Source organism: Sturnira hondurensis, unplaced genomic scaffold (assembly GCF_014824575.4).
Source record: "Sturnira hondurensis isolate 20B ecotype Veracruz unplaced genomic scaffold, ASM1482457v3 Scaffold0015509, whole genome shotgun sequence".
Lineage (NCBI taxonomy): Eukaryota > Metazoa > Chordata > Mammalia > Chiroptera > Phyllostomidae > Sturnira > Sturnira hondurensis.
In genome coordinates, this window is record NW_028088140.1 from 7,560,053 (window position 1) to 7,573,850 (window position 13,798).

Consider the following 13,798-nt stretch of genomic DNA (forward strand, 5'->3'; position numbering starts at 1 on the left):
TGAGGAAGGAGCCCCCATCCCCCTGCCTGAGATCCAGCTTTCACAGCCCTTTTTAGGCCTCTCCTGACCACCTTTCTATCTTCAGGAAGAACCCCTACCTCCTGTCCTGGTCTCTCCCACCTAACTCCAAAGTCTCCGTGAAGAGCACTGCAATATTTGGCCTCTGTAAGAGCTTTAAAAATAGATTGTGGATCCCCTGCAAAAAAAAAAAAAAAAAAATCCCTAGCTAAAAATAGCTCTCAGCATCTAAGGGAGGAAAAAGAGAAACTGCAGCAAAATTCTACTGGAGCAGTGACTTTCCTGCCTCTGGTGTTCCGGATCAGTCACAGCACTGAGGAAGGGGGGATGGGGGCCCTTCAAGGACAGGGAAGGATCTGAATCGAAATCCATAGCAAATGCTGCTCTCTACTCCCTGAGTTTGGGTCACTGGACCCCATTAGTCGTAGCATTCAGGCAGCACTCAAAACAACATCAGGATCCATGGAGCCAGAATAGGGAGCTGTGCAGGGGAGCAAGGGTACCCAGGCAGCACAATGTCCCCCAAAATGAGCCTTCAGGGGGAGCAGTAAGTCAGGTTAGGTTCTCAGACTGAAAGCCCCTGCCACTCAAACAGCTGCAGAATGGCTGAGGGGCAAGTGCAGAGGCTCTGTCTGGAAGAGCTATTGCTTTTGCACCAACAAGAGTCAGAGAAGCCCTTTTGGCAATTGTCATCAGGAAAGTCAAAATTTATATCCAGGACATCAGTGTAACAGAAGGGGAACCCATGGTCTCATTTAAGGTCCTTTTCTGCGTTGGTGGTAAGGAGAGCTGTGTAGGAATGACAGCACAGCATGGAGACATGGCTTTGCTTACTGAAAATGCCTTAAGGAGAGTGTTCTGGGTAGGAGCTTATGGAGACTAACACACACAGCTCCTTTGCCCATGCCATAAAAGCTATCCCAGTGAGCTGGAGAAAGATCAGGCTGCGGCCTGAGAGGAAAGGGTCTGGCCCCTCCACTTAGCTGTTTGGGGGCTGTATCTGAACTAGTGATTTGCCTGTACTGGTCACAGGAACAGAAGGATGTCAATGAGCTGACTAGTGGATTATTGGGGGGCCGGGGAGCACTCCTTAGGAGAGGTATGGGTGAACCCAAGAAATATGTATCATGTCCCCGAACTAAATGTTTACAGTTGATGTTCTGTCACTGAAATTTGCCATAAAGGCTGTACACTGACATGCACACAAAAGCACAGATTTACAGACACAGAAAGACAGAAAGCGTGTTAGTCAAATGAATCAGGTTTCAAAATGCGCACACAGCCTATCAATGATCCTCCATGTCCCAGTGTTCCCTGGACTCGTATATTTTCTTCTAATCCACTACGTGGCCATTTAAATGCCCAGAAAGGAAAGAAAACGCTTTTTGATGACTAAAATGCAAATCCCTTCCAAATAATTTGTGGGAGATTAAGTTCTTCCTAAAGCTCATTCATACTGCAGGCGAAGAGGACCAAATGAGTGCGGAGGAAGAGGCAGGGATGCCACAGAAACGTCAAGTGGCGAGTTGGTGGTCAGCGGTTCTAATGTGCATGTCCCCAGATGAGATCGGCTAACAGGGCATGAAGAGGGAACATGTCACAGCTCCTGGACCACACTTCTTTGTAAGTGAAGGGCAAGTCAAATAACCTCTTGGTCATTTTATCTCCTTAGCCTGTAGGGCTACCTTAGTCTTTTAATCCCCAAAGAATTCCTTCACCTTCCTCGCCCTGAGGACTGCAGCATGATCAGCACCGTGACATCCAGGTCAACTGAGACCTCAGAGCTGGCCGTCCGCCCCAGGTTTACATTGCCTCCACAGCACAATTGGGCAGGAAACATGTTTGTCCAGCCCGCCCTTACCGTAACCTTGCACAAGCTCTTTTCTCTCTCTTCCTCCCTCAATCCCTCTACAAAATCGGGATAGCAGTCTCCGTTCCATTTCATCCTACGAGTCATCTATTGCATAGCGGGGTTAAAGTGAATGTACTTTGAGACAGCTGCAGAAAAGCCCAACAACAGGAAACAGAAACAATCCTCCCTCCCTGCTGAACCTAGTTCTTGATGGTGTCAGCACACATCAAGATTGCAGTGGCCTTCGTGGCCTCCACATGGAGCTTTGCCACATGCCGTGAAGGGCTTTACTCACCCTCTCCAGTACATTTCCTCTTCTCAGACCCTTAGTCCTGGCTCCCCCTAGTGGCCTGGAGGTCACTGCACTAACCCAGATGCTTCCTGCAAGCTTGGTGATTAACCAATGGTTTAGTTACAACCACACTCTCATTAACTAACAGTGGCAGAAGGAGCCATCCCTGTTTCCTTGGAGATTTAGCTATGCATACATCGATTGCATTAACTGCTCCCTATGAGCTTGAAAGCCCCCAGCTTCTATCTGCATAGTGCTCACTGCATGGGATATAGATGACAACCTGGCGTCATCACTGTGTTCTAGGTCAGTGCTACTCAAAATGTGGTGTCCTGACCGGCAGCATCATTACTACCAGCAATCCTGATAGAAACGCACATTTGGGGGGCCTTTTCTCTGACTTACTGAATCAGCAACTTCAGGATCTGGTGCCCAGGACCCTGCATTTCAACAAGTTCTGCATATTTTTGGTCCACAATGAAGAATAAGAAATCCTGGCTTAGATCAAGCATGCCCTCATACTTTACTCCCATTAATGTCCAGAAGTCTTTCTTGACTATTAAGGCACTTGGCAAAAAGAAAACTGAAAGATACTTCTTCTTTATTCTAACCAGTAATGCACTGATTGAAGTAATGTATTGATCACCATAAGGAATACCTCCGCCAGGTTTGCCACTAAGGAAACTCTCCCTACCCCTCTCATTGTTACCCACTTTCTTTTCATCAAAACCCAATTTGGAGTAAAGTCTAAGTGGTGAAGCATCTCCGAGCAGTGCTTAGAAATTATAAGTAGTGAGGACCCTGACACTGGGATGTGAGGCAACCTCACAGAGCCCCGTCCAGCAAGCTGGCCACAGCGTGTCAAAAGTAAGCAGGACTGAGAAAGGAGCCAGACAGGAGGCAAGCAATTGTTGACACAGAAAATATAAACCTTAGCTTTGCTTTTGGACTTTTCCAGCCTATTGCTGTGAAATGCACCAATTACTCTTGACACTGTTAAGCACAGAGGGCTCAGAATCATTTTGATGAGTTGACTAGTTCTAGGAGGTCAATCTAATTTTATTTTTATGGGTATTTTAAAAATATGCTTATGTGGAGAAGGGAAGTGTCTTTTAATACACTTCAAACGTCAAAAAGAAAAGTTAATGACAAATGAGCCACAATGCAGAGAACACACTGAACACACCACTGCTGCCTTCAGGCAGGATCTTAGAGGTCATCAACATCAACTCCGGGCTTGGCCGAGGAGGAAACTGAGATCTGGAGTTGAAAACTTGTCCTGGAGGACAAAAAGTTTTGCCCAAAGTCCCCTATTCATCAATTCCCTCCTAATTCCAGGTCCAATTAGCAAGTAGGAGTTCAAGATTATTCAGCCTGTCCATGGCCTGGTGAGATTCTGGAAAATCTCTGTGATTGGGTGGTACTGGAACTGGAAAAGCATTTTTTCAAAAGACACCTGATCCCTTTGCCATGTCATCTCCCAGCCTCACTGGATAATGTCTCTCCACAGAGAGCAAGTTGGGAAAAAAGCTCCCAGGATGTCAGGCTTCCATGCAGAATTTCCAGGGCAGGTGCCTGATGCTTTCAACTGTCCTGTTGCCTGCTCTGGGTGATTGGGGACACCTCACAGGCAAGAGTCCTTCAAGTTGCCCGCTTGACGTTATAGGCCAGGGGATTGAGAAGCCTTTGAAGACTCGGTTTTCCCCCACATCTGCCCAGGAGCTCTGAGCAGAGTGTTTACTATGCATGTGGCACCTCCTCCCCCAGCTCCCACGTATGAACAGGGGTGCTTGTCATCACCCAGTTCACCGGACATCCAACCACATCAGTACTGACTGCTGGGGAAGAGAACCCAGCAACCACAGAGGAAAGGCAGTGCAGACTCCAGCCCCAAATGGATTTACAGAGCAAGTTTGGCTGGTCATGCAATCACCCATGGAACGACCCAAGTGTTGTCTCAAGAGGTCTTCCAACCAGGAGGTACCATGGGCCCCCAGCTCTGAGAGGTCTTTCATTTCCCATCAGGGAGGTGGTAGAAATGGAAGTGTATACAAATGTATACAGTGGAAGTGTGACGGTGGCTCCCTCTAGTGGAGTTCTCAGAATTAGAAAGTGATTCCGGATCTTCAAAGGAGAAGGCACCTGCTGGAAGATCAGGAGCTGAGAGAGTGGCCCAAATTCTCATACATGTCATCTCAGGGGTAGGCGGTTTCTGGAGGAAGTAATCTTGTTGTTTTTATCACCTCCAGCAGGGAAGGCTGTGGCTGTTGGGACAAGCAGTCTTGATCTCTGGCTGTAGGCCTCAGGGTCAGCAGCAAGCCAGAAGCCAGTGAGCCAAGACCACTAACTTCCTACACAGAAAGTGTCTTCCAGCCACCAAAACACCAAGGACAACTCTCTTTTACTTCCCTGAGGCTTGTTTTTCTCCACATGTTGGGGCTGTTGGTGTGCAGGTCAACAAGTTTTCTCCCATATATGCGATGCTCTGAAACACCAGGACTCTCAAATGAGCTCATAGCCTATTGCTCATACAGGAGGAAGCCACAGCATTGCTCATCATCTCCTACACTTGGCGGGAGCCTGACAGTCACCAAGCACTTTCACGAACATCACTGCACTTTGTTCTCAAATAACCATCTAATGCACCCTAATCTGATCTCTCCCACTCTGCCCCAACCACCAGGCTGACTTTGTGCTCTGATACTGAGCTCAGAGATGAAGGATCCTCTCTGAGGCCACAGAGCCAAAGATTTCAGGCCAAGAGCTCAACCAGGTCTGTTGACTTGAGCTTGGGGCCCTGTGAAAATGAGACAGAGAAATTCTACTCCTCCTTAGCAGGAAAAGTATGTTTCTGTGACTCATCCCATAATAGTTATCATAATAATGATAATAATTAACACTTATAAATGTTTACTACAGGCCAGGCATAGTTCTAATCACTGTGTTTGTATGTTTACTCAATCACAGCAACTACCTTATATCATAGGTGATCCATAAATGTGCCATTATTGCCTAGATACCATAATAATTTTAACAAGCACCAAAGTCACCTCATTATTATAGCTGCCTGCCACCAATTATAGACGCTTAACAAGAATTTAATCAACAAAGTCCAGCCAAGATAGAGGTGTAGGTAGAAACCCTTCGCTTCCTCCCACAACCAAAAGGAGTATAACAACCAATCTAAAATCAATAAAGAACCAAAAGCACCAGAAAATCAGACTGCATGGAACTCCGGCAACCAACAAAGTAAAGAAAAAAATTAACCAGAACAACCAGACCAGTAAGATCGGCGATGGAGAGACTCCACAGCAAGGTCGGGGACTGAGTGGGCGGGGCTGACAGAATGGAAATCGATACTCAGAGCTGACTGTGGACTACCATGGCATTGCCACAGTGGGAGAAACTCCCAGTTTCACATGAGAATTTGTTGAAAACTGGAGCTAGAGCCAAACAGGTGAGCTGCACTGTTCCCTCTCTGACCCCTCCCCCACAGGCAGCACCACAGCACAGCAAGGAGGGTTGCCCTACCCTGGTAAATACCTAAGGTCCCATCCCTACAACTTAACAGGTGTGCCGAGACAAAAAAAATAGGGCCCAAATGAAAGAACATAGCAAACCTCTAGAGAGAGAACTAAGTGATGAGGAGATTGCCAACCTATCTGATAGAGAATTTAAAGCCCTGGTAATCAAAACATTCACAAATCTGATTGAGCTTGGTCAAAAAATATGAAAACAAATGAAGGATACCCAAAGTAAAATAAAGCAAAATATTCAGGGAACCAACAGCAACAGGAAGGAAACCAGGAGTTGAAGCAACGATTTCGAACAAAAGAAAGAAATAAACATCCAACTGGAACAGAATGAAGAAACAAGAATTCCAAAAAATGGAGAGAGGCTGAGGAAACTCTGGGGCAACTTGAAGCATTCCAATATACAAATCATAGGGGTGCCAGAAGGAGAAGAACAAGAGTAAAAAATTGAAAACTTATTTGAACAAATAATGAAGGAAAACTTCCCCAATCTGGTGAAGTAAATAGGCTTCCAAGAAGTCCAGCAAATTCAGAGAACCCCAAAGAAGTTAGACCCAAAGAGGAACACACCAAGGCACATCATTATTAAGTTACCCAAGATTAAAGATGAAGAAAGAATCTTAAAAGCAGCAAGAGGAAAGGAGAGATTTACCAACAGACTATGAGCTGATTTCTCAAAAGAAAGCTTATAGGCAAGAAGGGTCTGGAAAAAAGTATTCAAAGTCATGAAAGGCAAGGATCTACATCCAAGATTATTCTACCCAACAAAGCTATCATTTAGAATGGAAGGACAGAAAAAGTGCTTCCCAGATAAGGTCAAGTTAAAGGAGTTCATCATCACCAAGCCATTATTATATGAAATGTTAAAGGGACTTATCTACAAAATTGAAGAAGATACAAAATATGAACAGTAAAATGACAACAAACTCACAACTATCAACAAAGGAACCAAAAAAAAAGAAAAAGAAAAACAATGAAAACAAAAACTAAGCAAATAACTGGAACAGGAACAGAATCCGAGAAATGGACATCACATTCGGGGTTTTCAGTGGGGAGAGGGAAGGAAGGAATGGGGGCTAAGGTACAAGGAAGAAGCAGCATAATTGCTAGGCATAAAATAGATGGGGAGAGGTCAAAAATGGTATAGGAAACAGAGAATTAAAAGAACTTACATGTACAACCCAGGGACATGAACTAAGGGAGAAAATGTTAGAGGGTTGGGGGGGTGAGAGGCAGAGTGGGAATAAAGGGGGAAAGTTGGAAAAACTGTAATAGCATAATCAATAAAATATACTCTAAAAAGAATTTCATCAACATAGATCTCCCTATGCAAGAGGAGAAGGCTTTCCTTTTCCATCATATACCTGGAAGTCAGTTTGCCCCCAGTTATCCGTGTGATAGGGTTAACAATCTCAGAATTACTAGGTGGCAAGAGACATTGGAGATTATTTGCCCTAATTCTCCATTTCTTAGATTAAGTGGAAGACTTGGGAATGGAAAGTGAAATGTCTTGATGCTTATCACACAATGAGATTAGTGTCAGGGCCAGGACAGATCCCCCAGGTCTCCAGACTCTCAGTCCAAAGTTCCTTCTGCTCTGCTATGCTGTGGCTGCCACTCACTGGAGCTGATGAACAGCACTGAGACTGGCCCTCCTGGGGCCCTCTGAGCTCCCAGTCTTTGGCCAGACCAACTGAGCTCAAGAAACACCATCATTCTGATACCAGGCTAGGGTACCCAAAAGTGGCCTGGTAAATCAGTCCTCTGCTACCTTGCCTAAAAGCAAAGACAACAGTCACCTCTAGAATGGTGTATTCCACAGGCAGACAGATGGCACAGAGCAAGGATGGTCTGAGGGCAGCCTGTGACATCAAGTCTCCTGCTCACAGCATGAAGGGTGACTTTCTTCCTTCATCCATCCACTTTGCAGAAGTCTCCATGGTCCCACCCTATGGGCTATAAACTTGGCTGGCAGTCCCCTCGTCCAAGGATGCTTGAGAGTTCTCTGGGTACTTTGCTATGGGTGTTCTGTCACTTGGCTGTGAAGCAGATTCCCTGTGCTCTAGTTTGAGTGGGGAGAGTGAGATGTCCAGAGAGTTGTGAATAGAATCAGTGGGAGGATGTATGGAGGGAGGGAGAGGAGTGAGCATGAGCCACAGAAACTCAGATACAACCCATCCTAAATGCGGGGTTAGGAATCAGAGAGGGCAGGGACAACAATAACTGCCCCTCTCCCACTGGCAGCAGGGGAAAGGACGAGGGGCTGCGCTTGTGGAAATCAGGGAAGAGAGCCTGCTTAGCTGGGGGAGGGCCATCCTTCAGGTCAGCTTCTGAGAGGATGTCCCTGGGGTTCCAGCAGCAACAAGAAACAGTCCAGCCTCCGTGTCTTTCCTTTCTTCCACACGCCTCTCAAACCCACCACCTGGGAATCTGCTTGCCCTCCCTCTTTCCCTCACACCCCGCATCCAATTCTCCCTGTGGGCTCTCCCTTCAAAATCAGCCAGAATCTGTTTACTTCTCACCAGCTCCTTTGTTGACAGCCTGGCCCATACCACCATTCACTCTCACCTAAATGACTGAAACAGCTTCCTAACCAGTAATTCTGTTAAAATTTAAGTCCAATTATATCACTTCTCTGCCCAGACCCTGAAGGAGTGGCTTCTTCTCCAAGTCAAAGTAAAAGCAAAGTCCTTTCAGGCACCTATTAGGCCCTGCCTGGCAAGCCCCACCCTCTGCCACCCAGCGACCTTGGGCCTCATCTGCAGCTCCTCTCCTGCTTGCTCCCTGCCCTCCAGCCATTCTGGCCTCTTGGCTGTTCCTAGAACATTCCTGCAAGGCTCCCGCCTCAGGGTCTTTGCATGAGCTATTCCCTCTGCCTAGAAGTTCTCTACATGCTTCATTCTTGACCTCCTCTGCTCTTTACCCAAACCTTTCCTTCCAGCTCAGTCTTTCCTTGGCTCCCTTATTTTAGGCATATCTCCACCCCTCCCCACCCTACTGCATTTCATAGTCCCCTTTCTTATTGTCCTCTATTGCATTTGTACTTTTGGAGAATACAATATATTTGTTATTTATTGCATCAATTGCCTGTCTCCTTTTAACAGAACCTCACCTTCATATGGGCATGGGTGTTTGTTGGTTTTATGCATTGCCCAGTGCATACATAATAGGCACTCAATGAACACTTGTTACATAAAGAAACAAACAAATGATAGCTACAGCTCAGGAAATGGACCTTCCCTGGAGACGTCAGAATTACCGGTTTCTTTAGTAAGAAGAGAAGCCTGGGAAAGAAAAGGGTGTGTGTGTGTGTTTGTGTGTGCTTGTGTGTTTTGCTGGGGTGTTTGACAACCACCTTCACTTGTAGTAAGCAATGTGTGAGTTCTTGGTGATTTGTATATGTGATATTATGTTTTATAATGAAAAATACATTTGGTCTTCGTCTGGTTTCCAGTATGGAGATCCTACAGCACCTGGAACTTCCTAAGTGATGACAGGGATAGGGGCATCCTGTTAGGTGAATGAGGTGACTTTTAGAAAGTGCCTAAGGATGGGGCTGCTGGTCAGGAGAACCAACCAGGTGCTTAGAGGGTTGGACCTTTCAGTCCCACCCACCTGACCTTCAGGCCTGTGTGGCCAAACCTCCATAAAAACTCGTGGGGTTCAGAAAGCTTCTGGAAGACCATGTGAAGATTCAGGGAGAGTGGCTCCCCGGGAGGGCAGGGAAGCTCGGCTCCCCTTCCCATCTCCGTCTGGCTTTCTTCCGTCCGGCCGTTCCTGACTCACAACCCGTAATGATACCCTGGTGATCTAGGAAGTGAAATGTTTCTCTGAGTTCTGTGAGCTGCTCCAGCAGGTTAACTGAGCCCAAGGAGGAGGTTATGGGAACCTCTGATTTATAAACCAGTCATCAAAAGCACAGGTGGCAACCTGAACTTATGACTGGCATCTGCAAGGGGGTGGGAGGTGCAGCAGCATTGAGGGAATGAGTCCTCAACCTGTGGGAGCTGATGCTGTCTCTGGGTATATTATCGGAACTGAGTTCAATTGTGGGGCACCCAGCTGGCATCTGAGAATTGCTTGACAGTGTAGAGAAACCCCCCTCCCCACAGTGGAATTGGATGCAGAACCCTTTTAGTATAAAAGTGTTTTAACTGTATCCTCTGACCAGGGTCAACACTTCATTCATTCATGTCCTCACTCAGTCATTCACCAGAGTTTTAGGAGTGACAATTCTGTGTCAGGTGCTCTGCTTGACATTAGGTGGGCATGTGGCCAAGGATGTGGTCCCCACTGCCGAGGCCTCTGCAGTACAGTGACAAAGCCCCAGCACTCAGAACCCATCTGGGAGATTCTGGGCATTAAAGCAAATTGTCACCCCAGCAACACCTAACAAGGAAAGTAAATCCAGGGCAAGAAAATTGGCCTCGTGTTTTGTTACCAGAGGTAAAGCTACTTGGGCGAGTGTCTACTAGTGGGAATTTGCCTCTCCAGAGCAACCTGGCAGGATCTGGGAGAGGTAAGTGAAAGAGAAGGAAAGACTTCCCAGAAGTGACCTTGCTTTTCTTCCCCTGAGGACAAGCCAGGGGTGAAGAGCTGTCAGTGACAAGAAGAGCAGTGTGGGTCACACACTAGAAAGAAGTCCTACCTGCTCCTGGGAGACCCTGCACATGGTATCATCTGGGCCCTGGGAAAGCCATGGGAAATGTAACTTTGACCTTGACATTTGCCCACAGTCTTGTGTATACGAAGCAGAGAACTCCTAGATTATGGGTTACACACGTTGCCTTCTTGGAGAGTGTCCCCCTTTCAGGGCAGGTTGCTGCCAAGGGCAGTCAAGCACCTTTTCTGATGATCTGTGAGTGGTCCCTGGGAAGCTGGCCAGGTGTTCAAGCATGTCAGAAACCTGCCTGCTTATGTCATGACCACGTAATTTGTCTGCCTAACTTAGGTGTTGGTGTTTTCATGCAGCAAAACACAGAGGCTTTGTGACTTTGCCATATATTTATTTGTTAGTCTTCCGCAGCCACATTTTTCTTAGTTGGGTCTGTGTACTTTCTGGCATCTCTTGACATCTAACCTCCCCGTACCTGGCCTTTTTGCCCATGCCACCAGCTTCACTTCCTCTTACATCCTCACTCCAACGTTCTGGGCCCCATTTTTAATGCTGGCAGGTTTGCTCTCAGCTTCCTGTGGTCTGGTCACTGTGGTGGGAGGCCATGGGAGGGGTGTCAGGCCAGGTCGCCCAAGGAGGGCTCTCCTCTTCTGGAGAAGTGAAGGGTCCAGGCCCTCTCTGTCCAGCCGCTATCAAGACCTATGTGCAAGGCTCCTTGCTTGAACCATGGTGCCAGCCTCTTCCCTGCCAGGGAGGAATCAGAATAAAAGGAAGTATAGTTAGTGATAAGAGGGTGAGCTGCAAGAGGAAGAGCACCAGACCCCAGGAACGCTCTCCAGCTTCCTCCCTCAGCTCCTCTGGCTTTTGAGTAGTGGTCCCCCAATTCAGCCCCAATTTCTTGTTTGCTCAAACCATGCTACCCACTCCATGGGCCCCACCAGGGCCCCTGCAACCTATCAGCCACTGCTGAGCACATGCAACCCGAAGCCATCCTGCAGAAGTTGCCTTTATATACTGAATCATTGATTATCAACATTTAATAGTTCCTTAGTCCTGCAAGAATCAAGTCCAAGCTTGGCTTCTAGGCCCTGGAAAGTAAGGCTTCATACAATCTACCCAGCCAGGGCCTCTGGCCTCTAATTCCCAGTGCTGTCCACCTTGGCCCCAAGGACCCTTCTCCGACCCTCAGTATAGGACCGGTGTAACTTCTCTCCATAACAGTTCTTGCTGAAGCCCAGCCCCTCCTTCACACCACCCTCCAGAATGCTCCTTTCCCCTTGCCACATTCCTTGGTACCACCAGCCTCCAGGCCAGCCCGGTCCACCACTTTCATGAGCTTCTCTGGCCACCCCAACACGACGAATCTCTTTCTTTCCTGGTATCCTGCTGCCTTTCCAGCCTGGCCCACAGTGCTTAACTGCCTCCTGTCAGAAAGTATGTGAGATGCAGGGCCTCGAGTCCTGTGGCCGACGTCTGCCTCTCCCACTTGCTGGGCAAAGACAAGCCCCTCGCTTATCCATCTGATATGTTGTATGTGACTCGGTAACCACCCCTGAGCCCTTCAAGGCAGGCAGGGTTTGGCTGAAAATGAATAAAACCAGTAATTGCTTGCAATTCTGTTCCACACGTGTAAAACAGGGATGACAATGATGAGGTATGTTCCCAGATTCTTAGGGCAACCACACGGACCAGACATTTGTGAACCTGCTCTAGAAGAGGGAAAGATTCACAAAAATTCACTAACTAAGTAGTTAGTATTGTGCCTGCGCTGTAAAGCCCCGTGGAGTGAAAAGACTTAATACTTGTAACATCGGTCATGTGAGAGCAAGCCCCACAACCCGTACCACGGAGCAACTTGTAATTTCACTAAAGGACGAAGGTGACCCGAACGTGCACTGTTAGCCTGGAGTCCTGCGGGCAGCAGTCTGCCTTGCAGCCCTGTTGCTGACCCCACGACATCAGCCTCAAAAAGATGAAAAGATGTCACCCACCACTTTCCAAGGGCTTTGTCCTGGGGCAGTGACTTCTGTCTGCAAAGTGGTTAGAGGCAGAATAAAACTAAGCAAATTCCTTGCTCCTTTGTGAATTCCAGTGATCAACAAGTGAAAGATTATAGTTAAGCAAATGGTAAACATGCAGTTTTTGTTGTTTCAAGGAGATTGAACAGAAATCTGATTGCTTTTCTCAGTTGCTCACGTTTGAAAGAAGCCAGTACAAGCACATCTGCTTCAGAAGGAGAGCTTGTGTCAGGTGTCTGGACACAGTTTCCAAACACCAAAGCTCCCCACTGTGATGTGGACGTAAACTATGTGCTGCCAGCTTCACCTTGGGGGCTGCCCTGAGGAGTACAGTGGGCTGAGCAGCACGTGGAGAGTGATGTTGGGTGAGGTAAGAAAGTTGACATCCTTACCTTCTATAGTAGGAGGTCCACTTTTCTAAGACTTTACAAAAAATGGGAAATGTGGCAAATCTGGAAACAACAGCTAAAGAGATTGTTTCTAGAGAGTGCAAGACAAGGATGGGGAGGATGGTGGGGTCAGGGACTGTTACAAAAATAACAACAAAGAATTTTGTTTACAAGCCTTGTTGAAATATTTATCTTTTTGAGCTTAGACTAATATTTTAACTTAAAGGAAAGTAAATAATACATGAAATTTTCCCGAAAAGACACAAGTTTCCATATTAAAAGGCCCAAGTTCTAAGTTTGCCAGATTTAGCAAAAACAAACCAAACAGAAATGGACACCTGGCTAAATTTGAATTTCATAAGCAATGAGTAATCTTTTGATAAAGGCACGTCCCAGACATTGCAAAATTACTCATAGGTTATCTGAAATTCAAATATAGTCATGACATTGCAAAGCACCAGGAGATGAAGATATGTTAACAACTCCCAGATTGAAAAAATGTCACATACAAAGAAATCAGAAAAGGATCAACTTTTCATGGCAAGACTGGGAGTTTGGAGGCCGTAGAGCAAAGCCTTCAGAATTCTGAAGAAAAATTATATCCACCCTAAATTTTAAATAGGTCTAATCATTAATAAGTTTTGAGAATTAAGTAGAGACATTTTTAGGTATGCAAAGTTTCAAATATATATCTCCCCTTTACCATTTCCTTAAAAATGTGTGGGGATTTGCCCCACCAGAAGAATAAACAAACCAAGAAAGAAGAAAAGACAGGCAGGGAAATGGACACTCAGCATAGGGGAGAAGGATTCGATTTCCCAGGACAAGGCTGTTTTGAAACAGAGACCGCAGGCAAGGCTGGAGGGGGAGAAAGCAGGGCTGGGGGTAAAGAAAGGAGCCCAGTGAAAGCCTGATGTATTATAGGATCGCATGGAAAATGGTGGTTAGATGGGTTTTCCAACTCTGTTGGAGATTTTGGAAAGAATTTTAAGTAGCCACACAGAAAACTAAGCAAGTGAAGAAAATTAGACAATTTTAAACAAAATGTTTAGAAGAGATTAAATGAACATTATCATAATAT

At 46.4% G+C, this 13,798-nt stretch overlaps 1 protein-coding gene across 1 annotated transcript in view; it reads right to left on the reverse strand.

Moving 5' to 3' along the window:
* Positions 1–10,686: 10,686 nt before the first annotated feature.
* Positions 10,687–13,798, reverse strand: part of KCNA6 (potassium voltage-gated channel subfamily A member 6) — a 37,334-nt gene continuing 34,222 nt past the window's right edge. Inside the window, exon 2 of the mRNA XM_037064692.1 lies at positions 10,687–11,054. The gene's annotated coding sequence lies outside the window, so the exon portion shown is untranslated. The remainder of the gene's footprint in view (positions 11,055–13,798) is intronic.